Here is a 21630-nt window from a genome sequence, read left to right as displayed (position 1 = left end):
AGCCTAATAGACATAGGTGTGGCGGTGACAATGCTTGGTAACAAACTGGCACCAAACATGGGCAAGTGAGATCAGATGTGGAATTTTTCCCTTGTAATGTCATGTCACCACTCACAAAATTTCGGATTTTGGAACAATTCGGATGCTCACCTTGTACTGATAATCTCCATCAGCACACACCTAATTACAAAGATTACCACTAACACAAAAACACAAGTAATAATCGCAGTTAGCAGAAGTTAATCATCCACCACTGAAAACAAATGTAAAAGAGGCAAGGACACTACTACATACGCTGAAATCGAACAAAACTGTGAATAACACTGCCTGAAATAGAGTACCATACCAAAGTTATCAATAAACTCTACTGCCATTATGTATCAACAAAAATTAATCAAAATCACCAATAATCAGAGAGGAGATCCCATTGATATGTCACCACAGGTTGAGTATCCCTTATCCGAAATGCCTAGGACCAAAAGTGTTTCGGAATTTGGGATATTTGCGAACATATGAGATACGTGGAAAAGAGGAAGAAATGGAAACAAACGGGTTAGAGTTGAGATATACCTTAACGTTTCCACCTCACTCTAAATTTATGTGCTACTGATAAAAAAAATAATAATCTTTCTCTTATTCACACACAGCAAAAAAAAAAAATAGACAGTAATGTACGTGTGCTACTGATAAACAATACTAATCTTTCTCTTATTCACACCCAGCAAGAAAAATCAAAAAAAAAAAAGAAAAAAAGACAGTAATGTACTTATGTCTGGAGGTGACAATGGTTCGTAACAAAATGGCGCCAACAGAGCTTCTGGGCCCAGCATGGGCAAGTGAGGTCAGGTGTGGATTTTTACACATGTAATCTCGCCATTCACAAAGTTTCGGATTTTGGATTCCCTAGGGATGCTCACCCTGTACTGAATTTCTCCTTAAGCACTCACACCGAGTCACCAAGTTTACCACTAACAAAAAAAAACAAAAAAAGACAAGTATTAATCACAGTTAGCAGAAGTCAATTAATCAACATTGCAAACAAATGTAAAAAAGGCAACTCTACTATATACCCTGAAGTCACCAAAACTGTGAACTACACTGCCTGAAATAGAGCACCAAAACTCTGAATGAAATCTACTGTTATCATGAATCACCAAAAATTAATCAAAATCACTATTAATCAAAAGGGATATCCCAGTGATATGTCCCTAAAGGTTGAGTATCCCTTATCCGAAATGCTTAGGCTCAAAAGTGTTTCGGAATATGGAATATTTGCAAATGCATGACATATATAGAAAAGAAGATGGTGTGGAAACAAACGGGTTAGAGCTGAGACACCTCAAAGTTTCGACCCGACCCTGAATTTATGTACCACTGATAAGCGATCACTTACACCTATTTACACAGAGCAAGAATAAGCTAAAAACAGAGAGTAATCATGCAAGCAGTCTGGCGGTGACAATGGTTTCCAACAAACTGGCGCCAAAACAGGCTCTGAGCCCGGCATTAGCAAGTGAGGTCAGGTGCGGAATTTTCCACCTGTCATGACGCTGCTAAAGATGTTTTGGACTTTTTAGCATTTCGGATTTCAAAATAACGGATAAGGGATGCTTAACCTGTAGTAGCTCTTTCCTTACAACTGGATTTTATAAGTGTAACAGAAAAGATATATCAGAGTTCAGCTTATCTTCTACTGGTTACGGGTTAAGAAGCATGGAATCGAGTGTCTTCAGAGGGGGATTTGAGAGACATGGGTTCAGTTAGAGGAGGATTAAGAGTGCTCAAGACTGATAGATGGGTGGAATGGGAAACAGGCAAGTGGGAAGACGAAAATGGAGGAAGTGAGAAAGGAAATGGGATAAGAATGAGTATGGTTGGGAATGGAAATGGAATGGTGATGACTGAATACGTTTTGGCAATAGCTGACCAAGTAAGATGTATGATGGCAGTGGCTTCGTTACTGATACAGTGGTTATGGAATGACAGTGGTGGCTAAGGTACCAAGAACCAGTTGCATAGCTCTAGAACAGAGGTTCCCAACCTGAAGTGCATGTACCCTCAAGGGTACATTTGCACTTCTCAAGAGGTACATATGGGTCCGAGAGTATAACCATGATGTACACAGCTGTACAATGTACACCAAAAGTAATGTAGAACATAAGCAATAGAGAACACCCTCGTTACAAATCGGTATAAAGTCCTTATATAGTCTCTTACAGATTTCATAATGAAATAATACATAATCAATAAAATTCTATAAATTTTCTATCCTTAATTTCTTGGGGTACAAGGGAACCTGTCAGAATGCCCAAGGGTATTCAACCAAAACAAAACAATTTTGATAAGAATACAGCATACCTCGAGCCATATTGCTTGCACGCTGTACATTATATGCTCAATAATAAATAAATGAAAATATATATATATATATATATATATATATATATATATATATATATATATATATATATGTATCCCTGGGGATAGGGGAGAAAGAATACTTCCCACGTATTCCCTGCGTGTCGTAGAAGGCGACTAAAAGGGGAGGGAGCGGGGGGCTGGAAATCCTCCCCTCTCAATTTTTTTTAATTTTCCAAAAGAAGGAACAGAGAAGGGGGCCAGGTGAGGATATTCCCTCAGTGGCCCAGTTCTCTGTTCTTAACGCTACCTCGCTAACGCGGGAAATGGCGAATAGTTTGAAAAAAAAAAAGTAAAAAAAAAAAAAATATATATATATATATATATATATATATATATATATATATATATATATATATATATATATATATATATATATATATTCATAAGGCTCAGAGAATTCATTACAACATTATAAATAAAATCAGCTGAATGAAAATTCGAAAATTCATGATGTGATATTTTGAAAGTAAGTGGGGCACGCAGGAAAATGTGGTACACCAGAAACAAAAAAATAATTTGTTTGTAAAAACTGACGTAGAAACATAAATGAATTTAAAGTACTCAGAATTTTTTTTATACTTGATCGCCGTCTCCTGCGTCAGCGAGGTAGGCTCCAGGAAACAGACGAAGACCCATCCACTCATATACACACATATATACATACACGTACACATACATATATATACATATCAATATACACATATACATACAAATAAACATATACATTTATACACATTCATACTTGCTTGTCTTCATCCATTCTCGGCCACCCCGCCCTACAGGAAGCAGCATTGCCACCCCGTGTCAGCGAGGTAGCGCCAGGAAAACAGATAAAAAAAGGCCATATTCATTCACACTTAGTCTCTAGCTGTCATGTGTAATGCACCGAAACCACAGCTCCTTATCCACATCCAGGCCCCACAGACCTTTCCATGGTTTACCCCAGATGTTTCACATGCATGCCCTGGTTCAATCCACTGACAGCACGTCGACCCCGGGATACCACATCGTTCCAATTCACTATATTTCTTGCACGCCTCTCATCCTCCAGCATCTTCAGGTCCCGATTGCTCAAAAGCTATTTCACTCCATCCTTTCACCTCCAATTTGGTCTCCAGCTCCTTGTTCCCTCCACTTCTGACACATATATCGTCTTTGTCAACCTTTCCTCACTTATTCTCTCCATATGTCCAAACCTTTTCAAAATACCCTCTTCTGCTCGCTCTCTCTCTCTCAACCACACTCTTTTTATTATCAAACATCACTCTTACCCTTTCATTACTTGATCAAACCACCTCACACCATATACTGTCCTCAAACATTTAATTTCCAACACATCAAACCTCCTCCGTACAACCCTATCTATAGCCCACGCCTCGCAACCATATAACATTGTTGGAACCATTATTCCTTTAAACATACCCATTTTTGCCCTCCGAGATAATGTTCTCGCCTTCTACACATTCTTCATCGCTTCTAGAACCTTCCCCCGTCCCCCAAAGGTAATGACAAATCCTGACCTAAACACCAAGAATAAATGAAACTTAAAGTTAAACTGGAATAAAGGTATGACGTTCAGTAAAGCATCTTCTCGTAAATGCGAATGCTACTAGCAACGGCAGTGCATTGATTTCCGTTCAAAGAAAAAAAGTAAAATATAACATTTTCTACTGGTAACACAGTGAGCGCAACGTTGCCTTTATCTTCTACGTAGCGCTGGATGACAATCACACGACCTTCCCTACTAACCACCAACAGATGACACAGGTCTACAGGAATGCTTTGAATATTTGAACAGCATTCAGGGCTCTCACTGCGTAAGTTCGGTTGCAGCTTCGATTTCACGAGACGTTACATGTCAGAAGTATGTAATGACTACCAAAATAAAGAGCGAGGCTGATAAAAGAGATGGTTTAGTAGGTACTACTTTCTCTACAGAACTTAAGACACCTACAGCGGGTATACTGGAAATCAGTAGGTGAGCCTGTTCTTGTACGGCAAAAAAAAGAAAAAAAAATTATGGTAGTCATAGTACATAGGCTTCAAGTAGACGATTTATGCAAAACTATCATCTTTGTGAAAAACCTTTGTACCTATGTTTTTGAAGTATCGATCAGAGGCATTTAATCTAAAACTGACATTATACAACGGGACTGAAGACTCAGGAAGAAAAAAAAAAATCAAAATTCTTCTCGTGGGAATTCATGAAACTCTAGATGATGCCACTTAGTATCTAAATCATTGATCAAACCCCTTTTAGCGCTGCCTAGTATCAGCCATCGCGTTTAATAAGATATGTAGGATTCTGAAATATGGTAAACATGTATCGATATCTCCCCTAAAGGCCATACCGGCAGCACGCAAGAGCCTTCGAGCCTCGAATACACGGGCGTCCCAGATTTCGGAGGCACGGAAAGGTCGGAGATACAGATCAATACAGGGGTTACCTTTCCTTTGTATATTTCTGCATTACAACTATATTCTGATGACGATCATAACGATTCTGCCGACCTACAGGCGACCCCATGGTGGAAATATTATAATCAGAGTTGAGTAGGGTGAACAAAGTCGACATAATTCTCCACCAATAATAATTGATTGGTATCCCAGACTGGGACCTGATTGGTCGAAGTAGCATTTGGAAATCTTCCGTGGCGTTGGGGAGGATTTTTCCTCTTGCAGCAGCCTCAGTCGCACCATGGACGAGGGAGCAGGCGTGTACTCCCACGCTCTCCTGCAGGAGAAGCTGGGCCGTTCCTGCGAATGCCAAGTTGAGTATTGCCCGTGCGAAACCTGTGATGCCAATACCCAGATATGTCTGTTGCAGCCTCAAGGTCTGTAGCCTTATAAGTGTGTGTGCTCGAACGTGTTTTTTCTTAATGTGCCATTACGTACTTTTCTAAGTGTGTGTGTGTGTGTGTGTGTGGTTACACCTATAAGATTCCATTTCTTTAAGTCTGGTTCCTATCAAGATTCTCTCACGTTATTCGCTATCATGACTGCTGCATTCATATCCCGTCATCTTATCTGTTCAAATTTTTGTCTCTCTCTCTCTCTCTCTCTCTCTCTCTCTCTCTCTCTCTATATATATATATATATATATATATATATATATATATATATATATATATTCTCGTATCAACTGCTCAATCTTCAGTTTCTTTCGCTGTGTTGTCCCAAATAATGCTAGCCTATCACCGAATCGACCCAGTGCAGGAACTTGAATTCTTCACGATACTTCACCTTGACCTTTTGTCTTCAGATATGGGCGATTCCAAGGCTGCTTACTCCCTCCCAGTAGTGTAGATTACGTAGATCAGGAACCGTTTTTGTTGCTTCCTCTGAACTGTAAAAATCAACTAGCGTGCGTTTCCAAGAAGCCGAGAGACCAAACTGGTGTTGAATCGAATTAGTGGTGAAGATTCTTCGTTCTTGAAGAAGATATTGATATTAAGATATCATTTGACTTCCTCGCAGCTATTCTAAGTTATCGCACAGCTTTCTGTTGAGAAGAGGTGTATCGCAGCTGATCAAGGTCCCTTTCTCTAACTTTGGTACCTCTCGTGTTTACACTCTGTTCAGCGGAAGCGCTACGTAGGAGCAACGTTTGGTTTCACGGGCCTCCATTACATCAACGGATGGTAACGAGTGAATGCCACTGGTCATGTATCTGACTCGGGTTTCTTGTACCCGCCCAGATCTCATCGCAGGCTGTCGCAATTACGAAACACATCACACCATTCATCAAAGTGTGATACAGTCAGCAAACTCATCCTGAGACAACACTATATTTTTTCCCCTCCCCCTGCTTAAAAAGGCATCTCTGGCATTCATTTTCCAGCTCGGTTTTCTTTTCGATCAAACGCCTAGGGAGAGAGAGAGAGAGAGAGAGAGAGAGAGAGAGAGAGAGAGAGAGAGAGAGAGAGAGAGAGAGAGAGAGAGAGAGCCAGATTGTCATAAGGCTGTCTAAAACCACCGACGTAGAGCGAACTGGTAATACACACAATCTTATCGCCTCAAACCATTGAAGTTTCACTCCCTAAAGTTCCCCAAGAATCCATTTCCTAACCCATACTTGCTAGTCATACCTGCCTTTACTTTAATGCACTATCCCGATCTCCTCTCTTAAATACAGGCACTACATTTCCTCCTTCCAACACCCCTTCGAGTGAATCCTTTTAGTTAATCTTTGAAATTTTCCCATCTTATTTTGTTTAGCGGTTCATTTAGAGGGTTTCAGCAACTTCTTGAGCACGCAGATGTAGGCAGATATCACTGGGTTGAGTGCCACACCGAAGTTCTCATCTTTCTCATCTGTCCGTGACTCGGTTAAGTACTTCAGTTCCCCAAGTTCACATTCTACCAAACATGCACTGAAAAATTTACGGTGTTCCTATTTCCTTCTTGTGCTCATTATCCCACCATTCTAAATCCTTTAATCTGATGACATGTTCCTTTCACCTCTAATTCAGTCTTACGCTTCTCCTTGTTTCCTTCACCTCTGACATATATATCCTCTTTGTCAATCTTTCCTCTCTCATTCCATTCATAAGTTGAAACCATTTCAACACACCCTCTTCTACTCCCTCAACCACACTTTTTATTTCCACACATCTCCCTTACCACCCTTTTATCACTTACTCGATCAAACCTCCTCACAATACATATTGTCTTCAAACATTTCATTTCAAACACATCCACCCTTCTCCGTACAACCCTATTTTATAGCCCATGCCTCGCAACCATATAACATTGTTGGAACTACTATTCCTTCATACATACCTATTTTCTGCTCTCCAACATAACGTTCTCTCCTTCCACACATTCTTCGTCGTTCCCAGAACCTTCGCCCCCTCCCCCACCCTGTGACTCACTTCTTCCATGGTTCCATCCGCTGCTAAGTTCACTCCAAGATATCTAAAACCCTTCACTTCCATCCATTTTTCTCCATTCAAACTTACATCCCAATTAACGTGTTCCTCAACCCTACTGAACCTAATAACATTGCTCTTATTCACATTTACTCTCAACTTTTTCCTTTCCCACACTTTTCCAAACTCTGTCACCAACTTCTGCAGTTTCTCACTCGAATCAGCCACCAGAGCTGTAACATCAGCGAACAACAACTGTCTCACTTCCCGGGCCCTCTCATCCCCAACAGACTGCATACTCGTCCCTCTCTCCAAAACTCTTGCATTTACCTCACTAACCACCCCAACCATAAACAAATCAAACAACCATGGGGACATCATACAACCCTGCCGCAGACCGATCTTCACTGGGAACCAATCACTTTCCTCTCTTCCTACTCTTACATATGCCTTACACCCTCGATAAAACTTTTCACTGCTTCCAGCAACTTGCCTCCCACACCATATACTCTTAATACCTTCCACAGAGCATCTCTATGAATTCTATCATATGCTTTCTCCAGATCCATAAATGCTACATACAAATCCATGTTTTTTTTTAAGTATTTCTTACAAACATTCTTCAAAGCAAACACCTGATCCACACATCCTTTACCACTTCTGAAACCACACTGCTCTTCCCCTTCTGATGTTCTGCACATGCCTTCACCCTCTCAATCAGTACCCTCCCATATAATTTCCCAGGAATACTCAACAGACTTATGCCTTTGTAGTTTGAAAACTCACATTTATCCCCTTTGCCTGTGTACAATGGCACTATGTATGCATTTCGCCAATTCTCAGGCACTCTCCAAGGTCCATACATACAATGAATATCCTGACTAACCAATCAACAATAGTCACCCCTTTTTTAATAAATTCCACTGCAATAACATCTAAACTCGCCGCCTTGCCGCATTTCATCTTCCGCCAAGTTTTCACTACTTCTCTCTTAAACAAATAATTCTCCTTGACCCTCCCACTTCGCACACCACCCCGACCAAAACACCCGATATCTGCCCTTCTATCACTAAACACGTTTAACAAATTTTCAAAATACTCACTCCATCTCCGTCTCACTTCATCACTGGCTGGTATTACTTCCCCACATGCCCCCTTCACCGATTTTCCCATTTGTTTTTTTCTTACGTACTTTATTTACCTCTTTCCAAAACATCCTTTTATTCGCCCTAAAATTTAATACTCTCTAACCCCAACTTTCTTTTGTCCTCTTTTTCAACCCTTGCACCTTTCTCTTGACCTCCTGCCGCTTTCTTTTATACATCTCCCAGTCATCTGCACTACTTCCCTAAAGGTACCATCCAAACGCCTCTCTTTTCTCTTTCAATAACAACTTTACTTCATCCCACCACTCACTACTCTTTCTAATCTGCCCATCTCCTACCTTTCTCATGCCATATGCATCTTTTGTGCAAGCCATCACTGCTTCCCTAAATACATCCCATTCCTCACCCACTCCCCTCACGTCATTTGCTCTCACCGTTTGCCATTCTATAATCATTCTCTCCTGGTACTTCCTCACACAAGTCTTCTTTCCAAGCTCATTTACTCTCACAACTCTCTTCTCCCCAACATTCTCTTTTCTTTTTTGAAAACTTCTGCAAATCTTCACCTTCGCCTCCACATGAAAGTGATCAGACATCCCTCCAGCTGTCCCTCTCAGCACATTTACATCCAAGTCTCTCTTTGACACACCTATCGATTAACACGTAATCCAATAATGCCCTATGACCATCTCTCCTACTAACATACGTATATTCATGTATATCTTTCTTTTTAAACCAGGTATTCCCAATCACCAGTCTTTTCTCAACACACAAATCCACAAGCTTTTTCCTCAACATATACCCCAATTATATCCTCAACTGCCACATTACTCACTGCATTTAAATCATCCATCACTAAAACCCGGCCTCGCGCATCAAAGCTGCTGACACATTCACTCAGCTGTTCCCAAAACACTTGTCTCTCATGATCTTTCTTCTCATGACCAGTTGCATAAGCACCAATAATCACCCATCTATTACTCCCACAACTCCTGCTTCAGGAGTAAGGCAACTCCTTCCTTAGCTCTTGTCCTCTCACCAACCCATGACTACTTCCAAGACTTTCCTAAACCACTCTTTCCCTTTACCCTTGAGCTTCGTTTCACTCAGAGTCAATCATCCACGTTTCTTTCCTCAAACATACTACCTATCTCTCTTCTTCTCATCTTGGTTACATCCACACACACTCAGACACACCAATCTGAGCTTTCGAGGAGAGCACTCCCCGCTTGACTCCTCCTTCGTCGTATATCAACTGACTGTTATATTTCTTTCTTGTATCTCCCCTGATGATGTGATTATCAAACGAAAGTGCACTTGGGAACTTCTCGTGTTTAATTTTCCCGTGGACTAATAGGAATATATATATATATATATATATATATATATATATATATATATATATATATATATATATATATATATAAGAAGGTTTATGTGTTCAATGCTTCTCCCGTAATATTCCTTGCCAGTTTTCATGCTCCTCTCTTCATATTGTACTTCACTCATCTTGCTGTAAATTTCCCTTCCCTCCTGACCACTGTGCCTCTGATGTCCTACGGCTGCAGGCGGCCTGAAGCAAAAGGTCAAGATTGTTCCTGGAAGAGGAGGAGGACAGAGAGAAGACGCGACAGCAACCTACCGCCAGGCTGCCGAGGTCAGTGCCTCATCCTTGATCTACACTGCTAGAGAGAGAGAGAGAGAGAGAGAGAGAGAGAGAGAGAGAGAGAGAGAGAGAGAGAGAGAGAGGATGACTTAATGCGAAACGTCTTTGATACTATACAGTCATAAATGTTACAAGCGTTTCTCCACTAATCACCTTATTTACCCCGTCGCCTTTCCTGCTGTACTGAACAATGTTTTTGTCCTCTTCCACACTTATAAAAGGTGCTGGACTAGTGACAAACGGAAGGGAGCTAGATATGAAGGATAGAGATTCGGGAAAACCCAACCTCATATTGCTAAGGTAGAGGAGACAAAATTTACTAAAGGATTGAGATCAAACATGATCAATGTAGAAGGATACATGATTGGAGACATATCTTTACTAAAGGATTGATATCAAACATGATCTATGTAGAGGGATACACGACTGGAGACATATTTTTACTAAAGGATTGAGATCAAACATGATCTATGTAGAGGGATACATGACTGGAGACAAATTTTTTACTAAAGGACTGAGATCAAACATGATTTATGTAGAGGGATACACGACGGGAGACAAGATTTACTAAAAGGATGATATCTAACATGGCTTATGTAGAGGAATACATGAAAAGGAAGGAGGGGAAAATCAAGTCAGTGAATTAGGAGGATTGGCCCATGTTTAAAAAGATTACGACAAGTCTCAGTAATCACTCAAACAGAACGTACGGGGAAGAGTAATTTTTAAAAAGAGAGTGAGTTTACATGATGCTGACATTCTGTAATTCTCCGGAGAGTTCTAATGAACCATTGCAAAAATATACGAAGATCACGGAACAATATCTGGATGGAACAATTTTTTTTTTCAGGGATGGTACAATTCTAACCTAGTTCTAACACTTATCATTGGTCCTGCACAATTTTGGGCGTTTAGCTAGTATTTCTGCACTCTTCCCATGGTCTGTGGCTCGTGTACTATGTGTTGTTATTCGGTTTGATTAAGATTAGGGTCATATACGTCTATGCACGGAAGGAAAGCATCCACGACAGGCCGTAACCTGCCGTCACAAAGGCGCGGTTTTCCGCGTTTAAAATCTTTCAAAAAAAAAAAAAAAAAAAAAAAGTATATGACGGCTGAATCGTAATAAGTATAAAACTTCTCTATATTGACTGATTTAGAAATCGGGCTTGGAATCCACTAAAAAAAAAAAAAGCCACAAACGCTCCATAAATAGATGCAAACACATCACAACACCTCATGACCTATAGTTCCAACCAATCGACGTGGCCGTCTTCCTGAGCGCTGCAGGAGCCTCACAAAAATAAAAGTATGAAGTCTGTTGGGGATGAGAGAGCTTGGGAAGTGAGTCAGTTGTTGTTCGCTGATGATACAGCGCTGGTGGCTGATTCATGTGAGAAACTGCAGAAGCTGGTGACTGAGTTTGGTAAAGTGTGTGGAAGAAGAAAGTTAAGAGTAAATGTGAATAAGAGCAAGGTTATTAGGTACAGTAGGGTTGAGGGTCAAGTCAATTGGGAGGTGAGTTTGAATGGAGAAAAACTGGAGGAAGTGAAGTGTTTTAGATATCTGGGAGTGGATCTGGCAGCGGATGGAACCATGGAAGCGGAAGTGGGTCATAGGGTGGGGGAGGGGGCGAAAATTCTGGGGGCCTTCAAGAATGTGTGGAAGTCGAGAACATTATGTGTGGATCAGGGGTTTGCTTTAAAGAATGTGCGTGAGGTAGGAAATTGCAAGTCTTAGAGAGAGGGGTGAATATGCAGTCTGTAGGGGATGAGAGGACCTGGAAAGTGAGTCAGTTGCTGCTTGCTGATGGTACAACACAGGTGGCTGATTCGAGTGAGAAACTGCAAAAATTGGTGACTGAATTTGGAAGTGTAAAAAAAGGAGAAAGCAGAGAGTAAACGTGAATATAAGCAAGGTTATTAGACTTAACAGAGTTTAAGGACAGTTGAGTTGGGGTGCTAGTCTGAATGGAGAAATATAGGAAGTGAAGCGCTTTCGACGCATAGGAGACGGTCACGGCAGCGAATTGGAACCATGGAAGCAGAAGTGATTCGTAGGGTGGGTGAGAGGGCGCAAGTTCTAGGATCACTAGTGAATATGTGAAAAAGAAAAAAAAAATGGAGAGACCGTTATTTGGGAAGGCAAAAATGGCTATGTTTGAAGGTATAGTAGTCCCAACATTATTATATGGATGCAAGGCATGGGCTATATATGAGACTGCGTAGGATGGTAAATATGTTGGAAAATGCAGTGTCTGAGGACAGTATGTGATGTGAGGCGGTTTCACCGAGTAAGTAATGAAAGGGTAAGCTAGATGTGTGGTAATAAGAGTGTGGTTGAGCGCAGAAGAGGCTGTGCTGAAATGATTTGGACGTACACACAGAATGAGTGAGGAAAGGTTGACAGAGAGGATAAACGAGCCAGAAGTGGAGGGAACAAGGAGAACGGGGAGACCAAATGGTAGGTAGATGGATTGAGCGAAAAAGATTTTGAGCAATAGAGGCCTGAATGCAGAACGGCGAAAGGCGTGCACGGGATAAAGTGAACTGGTTCAATCTATTGACAGCACGTCGACCCCTGTATATCATATCTTTCCAATTCACTCTATTCCTTGCACGCCTCTCACCCTCCTGCATATTCAGGTCCTGATCGCTCAAAAACTGCCTGACTCCATCTTTCCACCTCCAATTTGGTCTCCCCATTCTCCTTGTTCCCTCAAACTCTGACACATATATCCTCTTGGTCAATCTTTCCTCACTCATTTTCTCCATGTGTCCAAACCTTTTCAACACACCCACTTCTGTTCTCTCAACCAAACTGTTTTTATTACCACACATCTCTCCTACCTTTACATTACTTGATCATACCACCTCACACTAAATATTGTCCTCAAACATTTAATTTCCACCACATCCTCCCTCATACGTAAACCCAATCTATAACCCATGCCTCGTACCCTTATAATATTGTCGGAACTACTATTCCTTCAAACATTCGAAATAATGTTCTCTTTCCACACTTCAGTTTCCATGGTTCCATTCGATGGTAAGTCCACACTCAGATATCTAAAACACTTCGCTTCATTTTTTCTCCATTCAAATTTACATCCCAACTAACTTGTCTCTGAACCCTGCTGAACCTAATAACCTTGCCTTATTCACATTAACTCTTAACTTTCTACGTTCACACCCATTTCTGCTTTCCGAGATAATGTTCTCGCCTTCCACACATTTTTCAATGCTCCCATAACTTTCACCCCTTCCCCCACCCTGTGACTCACTTCCGCTTCCATGGTTCCATCCGCTGCCAAATCCACTCCGAGATATCTAAAACTCTTCACTTCCTTCAGTTTTTCTCCTTTCAAAGTTACCTCCCAATTGACTTGTCCCTCAACCCTACTGTACCTAATAACCTTGCTCTTATCCACATTCACTCTCAGCTTTCTTCTTTTACACACTTTACCAAACTCAGTCACCAGTTTCTGCAGTTTCTCACACGAATCAGCCAGCAGCGGTGTATCATCAGCGAACAACAACTGACTCACTTCCCAAGCTCTCTCATCCACAACAGACTGCATACTTGCCCCTCTCTAAAATTCTTGCATCCACTTCCCTAACAACCCCATCCATAAACAAATTAAAGAACCATGGAGACATCACGCACCCCTGCTGCAACCCAACATTCACTGAGAACCAATCACTTTCCTCTCTTCCTACTCGTACACATGCCTTACATCCTCGATAAAAACTTCTCACTGCTTCTAGCAACTTTCCTCCCACACCATATATTCTTGATACCTTTAAAAAGAGAGATATACATAAGTATATGTATGTAAGTAGGAGAGATGCCCAGAGAGCGTTATTGGATTATGTGTTAATTGATAGGCGCGCGAAAGAGACTTTTGGATGTTACTGTGCTGAGAGGTGCAACTGGAGGAATGTCTGATCGTTATCTTGTTGGAGGCGAAGGTGAAGATTTGTAGAGGTTTTCAGAAAAGAAGAGAGAATGTTGGGGTATTGTGAGTGGTGAGAGTAAGTGAGCTTGGGAAGGAGACTTGTGTGAGGAATTACCAGGAGAGACTGAGTGCAGAATGGAAAAAGGTGAGAGCAAAGGACGTAAGGGGAGTGCGGGAGGAATGGGATGTCTTTAGGGAAGCAGCGATGGCTTGCGCAAAAAAAGAAGCTTGTGGCATGAGAAGCGTGGGAGGTGGGCAGATTAGAAAGCGTAATGAGTGGTGGGAGATGTATAAAAGAAAAAGGCAGAAGGTCAAGAGAAAGGTCAAAGAGGTGAAAAAGAGGGCAAATGAGAGTTGGGGTGAGAGAGTATCATTAAATTTTAGGGAGAATAAAAAGATGTTTTGGAAGAAGGTAAATAAAGTGCGTAAGACAAGAGAACAAGTAGGAACATCGGTGAAGGGGGCTAATGGGGAGGTAATAACAAGAAGTGATGATGTGAGAAGGAGATAGAGTGAGTATTTTGAAGGTTTGTTGAATGTGTTTGATGATAAGAGTGGTAGATATAGGGCGTTTTGGTCGAGGTGGTGTGCGAAATGAGAGGGTCAGGGAAAATGATTTGGTAAACAGAGAAGAGGTAGTAAAAGCTTTGCAGAAGATGAAAGCCGGCAAGGCAGCGGGTTTGGATGGTATTGCAGTGGAATTTATTAAAAAAGGGGGTGACTGTATTGTTGACTGGTTGGTAAGGTTATTTATTGTATGTATGACTCATGGTGAGGTGCCTGAGGATAGGCGGAATGCTTGCATAGTGCCATTGTACAAAGGCAAATGGGATAAAGGTGAGTGCTCAAATTACAGAGGTATAAGTTGGTTGAGTATTCCTGGGAAATCATATGGGAGGGTACTGAATGAGAGGGTGAAGGCATGTACAGAGCATCAGATTGGGGAAGAGCAGTAGGGTTTCAGAAGTGGTAGAGGATGTTTGGATCAGGTGTTTGCTTTGAAGAATGTATGTGAGAAACACTTAGAAAAAAAGCAAATGGATTTGTATGTAGCAGTTATGGATCTGGAGAAGGCATATGATAAAGTTGATAGAGATGCTCTGTGGAAGGTATTAAGAATATATGGTGTGGAAGGCAAGTTGTTAAAAGCAGTGAAAAGTTTTCATCGAGGATGTAAGGCATGTGTACGAGTAGGAAGCGAGGAAAGTGATTGGTTCTCAGTTAATGTCGGTTTGCGGCTGGGGTGCGGGTTGTCTCCATGGTTGGTTAATTTGTTTATGGATGGGGTTGTAGGAAGGTCAATGCAAGAGTTTTGGAGAGAGGGGTAAGTATGCAGTCTGTTGTGGATGAGAGAGCTTGGGAAGTGAGTCAGTTGTCGTTCGCTGATGATACAGCGCTGCTGGCTGATTCGTGTGAGAAACTGCAGAAGCTGGTGACTGAGTTTGGTAAAGTGTGTGAAAGGAGAAAGCTGAGAGTAAATGTGAATAAGAGCAAGGTTATTAGGTACAGTGAGGTTGAAGGACAAGTCAATTGGGAGGTAAGTTTGAATGGAGAAAAACTGAAGGAAGTGAAGTCTTTAAGATATCTCGGAGTGGATTTGGCAGCGGATGGAACCATGGAAGCGGAAGTGAGGCATAAGGTGGGGGAGGGGGCGAAAGTTCTGGGAGTGTTGAAAAATTTGTGGAAGGCAAAAACGTTACGTCGGAAAGCAAAAATGGGTATGTTTGAGGGAATAGTGGTTCCGACAATGTTATATGGTTGCGAGGCGTGGGCTACAGATAAGAGTTGTGCGGAGGAGGGTGGATGTGCTGGAAATGAGATGTTTAAGGACAATATGTGATGTGAGGTGGTTTGATCGAGTAAGTAATGAAAGGGTGAGAGAGATGTGTGGTAACAAAAAGAGTGGTTGAGAGAGTAGAAGAGGGTGTTTTGAAACAGTTTGGTCACATGGAGAGATGAGTGAGGAAAGATTGACAAAGAGGATATATGTGTCACAGGTTGAGGGAACGAGGAGAAGTGGGAGACCAAATTGGAGGTGGAAAGATGGAGTGAAAAAGATTTTGAGTGATCGGGGCCTGAACATGGAGGAGGGTGAAATGCATGCAAGGAATAGAATTAATTGGAACGATGTGGTATACCGGGGTCGACGTGCTGTTAATGGATTGAACCAGGGCATGTGAAGTGTCTGGGGTAAACCATGGAAAGTTTTGTGGGGCCTGGATGTGGAAAGGGATCTGTGGTTTCGGTGCATGATATATGACATCTAGTAACTGAGTGCGAACGAATGTGGCCTTTGTTGTCTTTTCCTAGTGCTACCTCGCGCACATCGGGGGGATGGGGTTGTCAATTTACGTGTGGCGGGGTGGCGACGGGAATGAATAAGGGCAGACAGTATGAATTATGTACATGTGTATATATGTATATGTATATATATATATATATATATATATATATATATATATATATATATATATATATATATACGTTGAGATGTATAGGTATGTATATGTGCATGTGAGGACGTATATGTATATATACATGTGTATGTGGGTGAGTTGGACCACTCTTTCGTCTGTTTCCTTGCGCTACCTCGCTAACGCGGGAGACAGCGACAAAGTATAATAAAATAACTAAAACAGTTATGTAGATAAAATCGCGATACAACAGATGTTTGGATAATTTTGTCATTCTGTTCAATGCACGCAGCACTGCGTGTTACATGGGATAATCCATTTCATCAGGTGCAAACACTTCATAAAAGATGATAAATCCAAACACCAACAGACAGACTCCTCTGGTTTGGCCGTATGGAGAGAATGAGGAAAGGTCGACCATAAAAAAGATGTGTCAGAAGTGGAAGGAAAAGGAAGCGGGAGACCAAAATGGCGATGGAAGGATGAAGTGAAAAAGATTTCCAGCGATTTAGGCCTGGAAATGCAGGAAGGTGAGCGGTGTGCAAGGAATGGAGTGAACTGGAACGATGTGGTATAATGTGGTCAACGTGCCGTCTGTGGGGCCTGAATGAGGATTAGGGAGCTTTGGTTTCGATGCATTACAATGGACAAGCTTGAAAATGGATATGAGCAGATGTAGGCTTTCTTCATCTGTTCCAGGCGCTAACTTACTTGCATGTAAAGCGGCGATCAAGTATAGAAAGAAAAAACATATACATATATCATTTTTATACATAATCGCTGTTTTCCGCGTCAGCGAGGTAGCACAGAAAACAGACGAAGACTGGTCCGTCCACTCATTATATATATATATATATATATATATATATATATATATATATATATATATATATATATATATAGTATTTTTTATACTTAGTCGCTGCGTCCCGCGTTAGCAAGGTAGCGCAAGGAAACACGAAAGAATGGCCCAACCCACCCACATACACATGCACCCACGCATACGTACCTATACATTTCAACGTATACATACATATACATACACAGACATATACATACATACACATGCACATATTCATACTTGCTTTCATCCATTCCGGTCGCCACCTCGCCACACATGAAACAGCACCCCCCCCCCCCTCCCAGCGCGCGCGCGCGCGAGAGGTACCGCTAGGAAAAGACAACAAAGGTCACATTCGTTCGCACTCAGTCTCTAGCTGTCACGCGTAATGCACCGAAACCACAGCTCCCTTTCCACATCCAGGCCCCACAAAACTTTCCACGGTTTATCCCAAATGCTTCACATGCCTTAGTTCAATCCACTGACAGCACGTCAACCCCGGTATACCACATCGTTCCAATTCACTCTATTCTTTGCACGCCTTTCACTCTCCTGTATGTACAGGCCCCGATCGCTCAAAATCTTTTTCACTCCATCCTTCCACCTCCAATCTGGTCTCCCACTTCTCGTTCCCGTCACCTCTGACACAAATCGTCTTCGTCAATCTTTCCTCACTCATTCTCTCCATGTGATCAAACCATTTCAATACACCCTTTTCTGCTCCCTCAACCACATTCTTTTTATAATCACACATCTTTCTTACCCTTTCATTACTTACTCGATCAAACCACCTCACACCACATATAGTCCTCAAACATTTCAGCACATCCACCCTCCGCACAACCTTATCTATGGCCCATGCCTCGCAACCATATAACATATCCATTTTTGCTCTCCGAGATAACGTTCTTGCATATATATATATATATATATATATATATATATATATATATATATATATATATAATGACCAAAACAGGTGAAGGGACGAATAAAAGTCAACCAGCGAAGGAAAATAAAGTCTTTCAGCCAATCATATCGAAGCATAAAACTTGTAAGCCAATCATATCAAAGCATAAAACTTGTAAGCCAATCATATCAAAGCATAAAACTTGTAAGCCAATCATATCGAAGCATAAAACCTGTAAGCCAATCATATCTCAACGAAAAACATGTAGGGTATAATTAGTACTTACCTTTTCCCTGGCCGGTCACTGGATTTTTCCTCTACGTCAGATTCTTTCCGTTGTATCATTTAGGTCACTAGTTGTCCACTTTATCTATGAATATCACGTGCACTATTCACTTTATGAAAATCACTTCCATTATTCACTTTGTGGAAATCACTTGCGTTATTCACTTTATGAAAATCATTTGCATTTTTCACTTTAAGAAAATCACTTACATTATTCACTTCATGAAAATCGCTTGTATTATTCACTCTATTTCTGAAATCACTTGCAAGATTCACTTTATTTCTGAAAATCACTTGCATTATTCACTTCATTTATTAAAATCACTTGCATTATTCACTGTGAAAATCGCTTGTATTATTCACTTTATGAAAATCACTTGCATTATTCACTTATTAAAATCACTTGCATTATTCATTTTATGAAAATCACTTCCATTATTCACTGTGAAAATCGCTTGTATTATTCACTTTATGTAAATCACTTGCATTATTAATTTTAAATAAATCACTAGCATTATTCATTTTATTTATATAAATCACTTGCATTATTCATTTTATGTAAATCACTTGCATTATTCATTTTATTTATGTAAATCACTTGCATTATTCATTCTATTTATGTAAATCACTTGCATTATTCATCTTATGTAAATCACTTGCATTTTTCAGTGTAAATCACTAGCATTATTCACTTTATGTAAATCACTTGCATTATTCACTTATGTATATCACGTGCATCATTCATTTTATGTAAATCACTTGCATTATTCATTTTATCTATGTAAATCACTTGCATTATTCATTTTATCTATGTAAATCACTTGCATTATTCATTTTATCTATGTAAATCACTTGCATTATTCATTTTATCTATGTAAATCACTTGCATTATTCATTTTATCTATGTAAATCACTTGCATTATTCATTTTATCTATGTAAATCACTTGCATTATTCATTTTATCTATGTAAATCACTTGCATTATTCATTTTATCTATGTAAATCACTTGCATTATTCATTTTATCTATGTAAATCACTTGCATTATTCATTTTATCTATGTAAATCACTTGCACCGTAACTTCCCCCAGAGGACACCCGAGCTCACACATCTTGCTTACTTAGTCCACGGATGAAATCTTGTCATGCGTACAGAAATCCGAAGAAATCTCAAGTTCCCCTTCACAGAAACCCGAATTTACAGTGTCACATTCGTGTACGTATCGTCTCTCTCATTTCTAAAAGCTCCTTAGTATAACCATCTCGTAAATGACGATCACAGACCAAAAATACTACAAGTCAGACAGGCCATTTCTCGCGAGATATGGAGGAGGCACAATGGCGGACGGACCTGGTCAACAACACATTTCCACCAGGAACTTGATCATTAAATCGCTAATTCCACTAATTAATCGTCGACAGAAACTTGTCGCCAGATAATTAAATAATTTTCCTAATAGGTAGAATAGATTTAGTCATCTCCTTTAGGCATGGTATTAGATGTTTTTATTTTGTAAAAAAATTGCAGAGCTGGGTTAAGTTTAAAGACAAATTTTTTTTTTCTACCATGAGTGATGTGGCGAAGTCTTCCTCCCATAGGTATTATCGGATGAAAAGGGGGATAAAAAGCAAGAGAAAAAGATGTAGATAGTAATCAGGACACTACTGGTGTCTGTAGACCTGCCCAGAGATAGAAAGCTTGGTTATAGGAAGGAGGGGGAAAGACGAAAAGAGGAAGGGGGCTTCCACATCTTGAGCTGTACGAGGCATGGAGGTACCACGTCCTTTGAATATCCTGGGATCTAAAGATATACTATTCCGTTACTACTATGGCGGCAACTAATCACCTACAGTAGAATGAGACAAGAAGGCTTGCCAAATAGTAGAATAACTATTTTAGCAGCAGTGACTCTTTTAAGTCAATGTATTTGCGGCCTCAACGGTGGAAATTCGTGACTGTGCGAGTCGAGAAGGGAAAGGGAAGCGGCATCTGACGCGACCGATGTGGAGAGGTAGGCCTGCATTTGATCTCCCAAGTTGTAACAAAAACATGGTTTTTTTTTTATCGTGTAGACGACAGCTCTTATATATTATCCTGCAGGGATGCAACCCAACCCACCTAACGCCCACAGAGGCACGCAGAGATCCAACATCTTTGAGAAAGACGAGACATTTTAAAACTCGCCAATGAGGTGCTCTAGGGACGAAATCTCAGTCCACCGTCATGGAGGATAGTTGGATAATACCACTATAGTGGTATCTTAGGGCCACATACTATAGAGTGAGTACTATACCTGTTTTAAAATGAACATTTCTGGTGTTCATCTAACGCTATGCTGGATTTATTATTCTCGTAATTTAAATCATTACTGGTGATTACGTCATCTTTTTTTTTTCCTTTTTTCGTTCAAGTTATAGTCTTACCGAGTTTTCGTATATTTGTGGTTATAGGTCCTCGTCAAAATGCATAAGTTTTGTTCACAGTGAAGTCCACACTCCATGTTCGTGGTCGTCAGCACAACAGATTTTTAGGTCTTATGATAAAACGTAGAGGATTTCTGTGAGCAAATTGGAATTGCATATGCGGTTGTGAGTGTAGCAGTGCATTTGAGGACTTTCTCGTTCATGTGGCTACCATGGTTGATGAAGAATTTGATTGAATGCCAGCGACTCGCGTGCAGCAACCAGAAACTCATATGGGAAGCCACAAAAGATATCGTGGTGGTGTTTATATTTTTCTGATGTCCAATTCAGGTGTGTCTCCTTAAAGTTGATGCCTATTGTATTTTCAAGTATATCATTTTAGTATGCAGGTCTGAGGAATTATTTTCACTTTTAACATGAGACTGAGGCAGGTTCGCGTTGGAAAATCAATTTAGAAACCGTGCTGTGTGTTATTTCGGTATGACAGGCTTTTGGAGCTGACATAAAAGATAAATCTTTGAGATTTTGAAAATCTACAGCAGTTGCTTTTGGAGTTCTTCATTCCATCAGATGTCGGCAGGATTAATTAAGTCCCCGACGATGGAAGGATTTTGCAGTATAGTGAACGGAGGTGAGCTAAATTATAAAAGTTTGAACCATTTTTTTCATTTAACCCATAATCCTGACCTAAGGTAAATCAACATACCCCTCAACCTGGTTACGAAGGATTGGATG

General features: G+C 40.6%; 1 protein-coding gene across 1 annotated transcript in view; it reads left to right on the top strand.

Moving 5' to 3' along the window:
- Positions 1 to 5127: 5127 nt before the first annotated feature.
- LOC139757605 (sodium-dependent proline transporter-like) overlaps positions 5128 to 21630 on the top strand; it is a 51292-nt gene continuing 34789 nt past the window's right edge. The window contains exons 1-2 of the mRNA XM_071678241.1: positions 5128 to 5255; positions 9967 to 10055. The gene's annotated coding sequence lies outside the window, so the exon portion shown is untranslated. The remainder of the gene's footprint in view (positions 5256 to 9966; positions 10056 to 21630) is intronic.

Source organism: Panulirus ornatus, chromosome 27 (assembly GCF_036320965.1).
Source record: "Panulirus ornatus isolate Po-2019 chromosome 27, ASM3632096v1, whole genome shotgun sequence".
In the NCBI taxonomy this organism is placed as follows: domain Eukaryota; kingdom Metazoa; phylum Arthropoda; class Malacostraca; order Decapoda; family Palinuridae; genus Panulirus; species Panulirus ornatus.
Note: the sequence above shows the minus strand (reverse complement) of the source record. Positions and strands in the feature narration are given on the sequence as shown.